Source organism: Echinops telfairi, unplaced genomic scaffold (assembly GCF_000313985.2).
Source record: "Echinops telfairi isolate 266 unplaced genomic scaffold, ASM31398v2 ScPeMD7_7458;HRSCAF=8496, whole genome shotgun sequence".
Lineage (NCBI taxonomy): Eukaryota > Metazoa > Chordata > Mammalia > Afrosoricida > Tenrecidae > Echinops > Echinops telfairi.
The window spans coordinates 39,674,504-39,681,983 of record NW_022111358.1 but is presented as its reverse complement, the minus strand read 5'-3'; the positions used below and the strand labels follow the sequence as shown (position 1 = coordinate 39,681,983).

The window sequence follows — 7,480 nt, the reverse complement described above, 5'->3', positions numbered from 1 at the left end:
CAAAATGACAGTGACGAAGTAGCAACGAAAATAATGTTATGGTTGGGGGAGGGGTCACCACCACAGGAGGAACTGTATGAAAGGGTCACGGCATTAGGAAGGTTGAGAACCCCTGCAAAAGAGTAATATACAAAGAAATGAAAAAACACGGCCATCAAGTCATTTCTGACTCGTAGTGAGCCTCTAGGGCAGAATAGAACTGCCTCTGCCTCCATCTCGCCACAGGAATGGAAAGAGGCTGGAACTCCTGATGGGAGAAGAAAGCCTCCTCTTTCTCTCATGCAATGGTAGGTGGTTTCAAATTGCTGACCTTGTGGTTTGCAGCCCAACAAAGCACCACTCCATACCACCGGAGAGCTTCAAAACGTTTCTGATCAAAAAGGACTTAAATGATATTGTTATTTTTCCACGAGCTTTTTAAAGCCCTCATATTTATCAACCTATTTAGGAAAATGATTCCAGTACTCACTATTTTGCTGTCCAAGTTCCCTTACATGCATCATTTGCTAATGAAGTTTAATTTAAAGCAATAGTTTCAAACTGACTCCACCAGTGATTGTACTCCTCCTTACCGGAGGATCTCCTGAAATGGCAATCCCCAAAGTTGGTTTCCTTTTTTGTCCACCACTTAAACGTTGAGCAAGATTGTCTGGAATATTTTCCATCTCTAAGTCCAGTAAGACTCGTTGGACCTAACCAATAAAGAATACTTTGTTCAGCTAAACACTATCGTTTTACTAGTCTTTATGAATTGGTAGGATAGACTGATTCTTTAGGTGTTTTTCCCCAACCGCTATAGAGTACACGGTGTAGAAATGATGCAACACAAACGCCCTTCGAGTTTCCTACACGAAGAATTGTGTTTTCATGGTTTTGTGACTTGTGGCATCTACTTGTCCCTCTGTATCCCCTGCCTGTGGCCGAATTCCTTTTATGTCGGCAAACAACTTGCGATTTTCTCTCACATTGGACTGAGGGCAGGCTCCAGTCAGCTTGACAATACTTTCCGATCTGCCGTGTCTGAAAGTGGGTGATTATAGATGGTGACGGAGCCTGTAAGCAGAAGGGCAAGTTAGCAGTAGGACAAAGTACCCTGCTTCACTGGAGGTATTTAAAAATGGAAAACCGTGAAGGTCAACCACCAGATTTGCTTGACTATATTTACCTACCATGAATGCACAACTGACTAATCAGAAACTTCAAAGTACTGATAGCCATAACATGTGTTCGAGCTGGAATAGTATTTAGTAACCAAATAGGCATAGAGCGATGCTACAATTAAACACCTCCCACCCCCCACCCTGCCATGAATCTGTGTAACACACACGAAGGACTCGGGGGTCTCATCATTAACTATAGCCCCTGCCAGTTAATCTCATTAAGCCCCCAAGAAGGCCCCTTCTGGTTTCCCCAAGGACTGGCTTACTTTGAAGTAGCAGGTGGTGAATGTTTGGCCTACAAGTTGCTTTTTCCCAGGGCTCTGGTCTCCGGGATTTTGTGTATTCCATGCAACTGTTCTCCTGCATTCACGAACAGCCTTCAAAGGACTGACGACACATTCTTTCTTTCATCACAAGGGTGCGAGCAGCGTATAAACAAACCCCAGCTTGGCAATACTCGCAGTTGTGTCTCTAGACCTGCCTGTTGGCCACTGTTTGTTGTGTTCTCTCACTCTTCACAGCTGATCTCTGTCAGTGCCCGAGTGCCATTGTCTTATACAGCTGCTCACCATGAAATGCTTCAACCACAGGAAACCAATTTAGCAAATGAAGTAATAGAACTCTAATAGAATGACTTCAAGAAATCCCTCAAGCTTTTCTCTGAAATACGGAGGCATCCATCATAGTGTATGAAATGTAAATGAGTTGTTGATTCATTCGCCCTGGACTTGCCACAGGATCATCATCCTCTCACCTGATGTGGGAACGGAAAGCCCACTGAGCATGTTTAACAGCGCACTTTTCCCAGCTCCACTGTGGCCCAGGAGGGCAGTGATCTGGCCTTCATATATGTCAAGTACCAGACCTGGCATGATTTGGAAAAAAGATACATGAACATATACATCCACATACATACGTTTGGACATACTTAGAACTTACATATTAGCTTCCCATTTTTAGAGACTTTTATCATATTTTACAGCATGGATAGGACTAGCCACGTTCAACATCAACTCTGCTCCTTCTCTGAAAATTGTGCCTCATATTTTATAGCTGTGGCACTGCCAAGAGCATTTCCTTATGTGATTAACAGTTACTGTATAAAATCAGTTTCATCATGAAAGAAAGGCAGATCATATAAATGTAGTTTTAGAATGAGAGAATACGATGAGTTAAAAATAAAACATTGCAGGGACTTATCAAATATCTTGGAAGCCCATAAGATTCTAAGTGGTTCCCTCAACTGTCTCAAATTTTTACATGGGTTTGAACTTACTTCATAGGCGGCATAATGCGTTCAAGTAAAGAAGAGCCGTAAGGTCTGGAAACCAGGCCTTAATCCATCCGAAGTCACTTTACAGTGACGAGAAGTCACTAAGTTGAATAGCCATGTAAAAACAATGCTCTTTTATTACCTTTCAAAGCTTCTGCTTTTTCATACCTTCCTTTATATTCTTTTTTAAGATTTTTTATTCTGAAAACCAAAAAAGGAGATGTGAAGGGAAAATAGGTTTAAAATATAAAAGTTTGTAAAAAGTAAACGTTATTTCGTAGCATGGCTTCTTTCAAGTGAGCGACACTGTTGTAATCAGAGGTACTAGTCATTTAGTCCATCCCTGAAGAACTGAGGGTCGTGGGAATTTAACCATATCGATGCAGTCTTTTTACGTTACTAACTGAAGAAAAATGGGTGCCTCTTAAAGAGTATCTAAAATAGGAAATAAAAAGAAGTCAGAAGGAACAAAATCAGAATCAGGTGCCTAATGATTTCCCATCAAAACCCTGACAAAATCGCCCTTGCTTGACGAGAGGAATGAGCAGGGCGTTGCTGTGGTGGGGAGATCTCTCCGGGAAGGTTTTCTAGGCTGTTTTCCGCTAACGCTTTGGCTAACTTTCTCAGGACACTGTCATAATAAACAGATGATGTCATTTGTTGGCCCTCGAGAACACCAACAAGCAAAATGTCTTGAACCAACAAGCAAGGTGCTTGCGTATTGAGAAAGTCGCCATGGCCTTTGCTTTTAACCAGACGCGTTTGCGTTGACAGGGCCACTTGCACCTCTTGGCAGCCGTTGTGTTGTCTTCAAGACCATACTGGTAAAGCTAAGCTTCATCTCCCACATCAATTCTTCCAAGAAATGTTTCAGGATGTTGATCTCAATTCTTAAATATATCCAAAGGAAGTCCTGCTCTTGTCTACAGCTGATCTGGGCAAAATACTTTGGGCTCCCATTATGCAGTTTTAATTTTTCAGTCATAATTTTATAAATGGAACCACTTGAAATGTCTGCTGTCTAGTTCGTAGACTCTAGATGAGGTAGAACCAACTTGCTAAGTAGTAACATATTGACATTGGATTCCCATCCTCTGTACTGAGAGTGTGTTCTCCCAGTGCTTGTTCTGCTTATTGAAACATTTCGATTGGTACTCCAGCAATGCCTGGAGCTTTGTTTTGGGCTAATGTCTTCAGTGTATCCTGGACTTCTTCCTTCAGGACCATTGATTTTTGCTCATCTGCTACCTCTCCAAAAGACACATTGCATTGGGTAACTCTGCTGCACCAGACCTCTTCAAAGTGTTGAAAAGCCAGGATGCTACTTTGAGGAATAGGTGTGCTTGACTCAAGCCATGGTGTTTTCCATCACCTCATATGCATAGAAAAGTTGGTCGTTGAATGAGGAAGGTGGAAGAAGAATCAATGCAATTGAAGTATGGTGCTGGCAAAACATATCGGAAATTCCATGGACTGTCAAAAGCACAAACAAACCTGTCATGGAAAAAGACAGAGGCTGGTGAGGCAGGGCTGGTGAGACTGCACCTCCTGCATTTTGGACATGTTTCGGGAAGAGATCAGTCTTCGGAGAAGGACATCAGACTTGGTGAAGTCGGCATGCAGTGAAAAGAGGAAGGTCTTGGCCAGGATGCATGGACACAGTGGCGGCACCAATGGGCTCAGGCATAAGAACACGTGTGAAGGTGGCACAGGACCGGGCAGTGTTTCACTCTGTACATAGGGTCTGCTATGAGTCAGAACCCACGTGATGGCACCTAACAACCACAGGATACTGGGAGATCATTGTGCTTTCCGCTACCTTGGCTCCTGGGTCAGTGTGATTCAGAGCCCTAGAATGGCAGGTGCCTGCTCACTGGACATAGTGAAGGCTATCACAATAACCAGGACAGACAGCTCTGGGTTGCTGCACCGCTGCACCCTAGACTCAGCCTTCTGGATAATCTCGACAGTTAGCAACGTGGCGATCACTGCTTCTAATACCTCGTCCCACTAAATTTAATTTCCTAGAGCACAGGGCTACCTTGTTATCTACAATTCACAAACTCTCAATGTCTTTCTCTTTGCAAAAGTTAAAATGCCTTCTCTCCACAGCCGAGGCTTCCTCTGATTGCTCGGGGAAGACCTGATACTGGCGTCGGCATGGGGAAAGGCCACAGGAGTTAGCGCTCCAGCTTGACGGGAGATCCCGGTTTTTGAGAACGCAGCATTACCGCGTAGACGTGGCCTGCCCTTTGTCATCGGTTCATGTTGGACCCATGTTCTTAGAAGATACCCTTCTAGAGGCAGCCAGGGTCACAAATATTCAGAGTTTTAAAAGATTGGCGAAGACAGGAGGCATGGAAAGATTCTCCTGACGGGAAAAGACAAGAGTGACATTGAGGAGTGGGAAGACCATGAGCAAAGACCTAGGGAATCCAGAGATTTCTAGTTGTTTGAAAAACAAGGCTAGCCGGCACTGAATGAAGCATGTACATCATCTTGGAGGAAAGATGCACATGGCTCCTGTAACCCTAACGTCTCGTATTTTATTCCCGTCTCTCTGGCATGTCTCTCTCCACACTGCCGCATCTGAGCCCTCTTCCTCCTCATCGTAGTAGACAAAGATGGAAGATGAGAGAGACACGGTGCGTGACAGAGGAAAATGGGTGAGAATACCAAGGAAGTGAAAGCCGAGGGCCATTCTGGGAAGGGGAACAGAGCACAAAGAAGAGAAGTAAGACGTAACAAAGAAATGGAACTAGGAAGATTGAAGATTGTTTATTCATAGATGGTTGTCCCTGTGTGGTTAGATATTAATAAAGTCAAATGTTGGCCATTTGAGAAAGCAGAGTGGTAGCAGTGCAAGTGAGCGTAGCCCCTCATGAGTGGGGCAGCCTGGGTACAGAGGTGCAAAGGGGCACAGAAGAGGTTTCCACTCCCCTCGGTGGTTTGCATCATCAGGCCCCTGTCTCTGACCTGTTCACCGCCTGCTCTCCCGTGTGATTTGTTCCCTGATGACTGCTTTCCCATGGAATTCTGGAGACACTGGCTCAAAGGAGTTGTTAGAAGAAGGATCAAAATCTACTTCATTCTCAAGAGCCACATGACCTGCCTTTTGGTGTTGAAACCAAAAAAAAAGACTTCAGGAAAAACAAGGGAGCTCGCCGGTGTCCATCTTGATCTACGTAAACCAGAAGGAATGAAAGACAGGGGCGGTGACCGCTCTAAAAGGTAGAGTGCCCTTAGTGTAGCCTATTCATGCAATCCTTTCGATGCTAAACGTGATCCGACATCACTTACACCTTTTGTGGTACTTTATTACGACAGTCCCAGTAAATAATACAGCAGATACAAGACCTCAGGCCTCCCTAGGAGAGACCGTGCATTCAACCCACAACGACAATATTGTGGATTAAAAACTTGCCTTTGTCTGTCAGTGGAAGACATATATGGCAGTCTACTCCTGTAAAGATTACAGACCTGGAAATCCTTTTGGGCAGGTCGATTCTTCCCTTCCTGGTTGCTAGGAGTCAGAAGTAATGCACCAGGTGGTGGCCTTTTGGGTCTTGTCTGGGAGATGAGTGAAATGGGGAAGCACTTGGAAGTTCCTAAGCTCAAATGTCAAATCCCAGTTATTCTTCATATAGTTATCTTACAAGAACTGACAGTATAGTTACTCCATAATCTCTGGTAATATTGTTTAATAAAAAAATAATAGTCTAAGGTAGAATTCCATCTGCTCCTTCCATTTACATACTGTGGACAGAAAACAGAACATACAACAAGGGTTAGCCAACTTGTTTCTGCAAAGAGCCAGACCATACATAGTTTAGGCCATCGTGGTCGCGTAAAAGCAGACAACATGTAAGTGGGTGAGCGTGTGCGTGTTTCACTAAAACATTACTTATGGAAACAGAAATAGGCATTCCAAAATTCAGAGATCTCCGAAAAGTTCTACCCATTCTGATACATTACTGACCACTTCATTTTTCTGAAGCACCGTGTAAGTCAGTTTACAACCCTTTTTCTTCTTTTATGCTCGTGGCTCATAAGAAGTAGGCATCGCCGTCAGTCTTTTACAGACAGGAAACTGAAGCTTCAAGAGATGAGATACCTGTGCAAGAAGGTGGTAACTAGGTGCCGAGCTGGAGACCTAGGGCTTCCCACCTAACAGCCTGTTTCCTCACTACACCCCGAGCCCCCACCCTCGAGAGACAATTGTCTCCACTCAGGAAAGGTCTCTCTTCAAGAGCAGACCCAACTTCTTTCCCCCCATATTGTAAAAATGATGCCTCTTTTCACATGGGGCCGTCTCTAGCAAATCATCCTACAAGTAAATGTCATTGAGCCACAGAGCTTCTTAGATATTTGGGTTTTCCCAGATAGGGTAATTAGTAAGGAGAGTCGTCAGCCTTGTATGACTAGTGCATCTAATAGCCTCAGACTTTCTGTTATAATTTTACTACCTTATGAAAACACCAAGTTTAAATATGACACTGTATATACAGTGTCAGGCTTTCTTTAACTCAGACAAGTATGGACCATTCTAGTTACCAGATCCGGAGTTCCAGCTGCTCCGTACATTGACAATGGACTGCTTTAGGGAGAGAAGGCATCCGCATTGCGAGGCTTTCTCTAACTCAGAGAAGTATGGAAAGTTATCAAGCCTCCAGGTCGACTTACTTCCTACATGTATCATTTACTATGTTAAACATGAGACTTGAGCGTCCTGTGAAGTCTAAGTGGTTCTGCTCCTCTGTGCTGCATGGTGGCGTCTAGTTTACGGGGATTACCAGAATGCCGAGTCTCGAAGCCCATCATTGTCACCACCGCTGTAATGTCTTGTCTCTCCCGACAAAGGTGGCTGGATACATAGTGTATGAACGCAGAAAAGGAAATAATGCAGAAGAAAATGAAAAATCAGTTGTAATTCCTCCTGGGGCAATAGAGGCACTATCTTCACGTACATTCCAGTAACGGCCATGAGTGCATCCATCGCTGAATGGTTTGTGGTGAGCGAGATGAAGCTAGCAGTGAGCAGGCTGTT

At 44.1% G+C, this 7,480-nt stretch overlaps 1 pseudogene; it reads right to left on the bottom strand.

Annotated features, from left to right (window-relative positions):
- Positions 1–7,480, bottom strand: part of LOC123522717 — a 38,582-nt pseudogene that overhangs the window by 25,489 nt on the left and 5,613 nt on the right.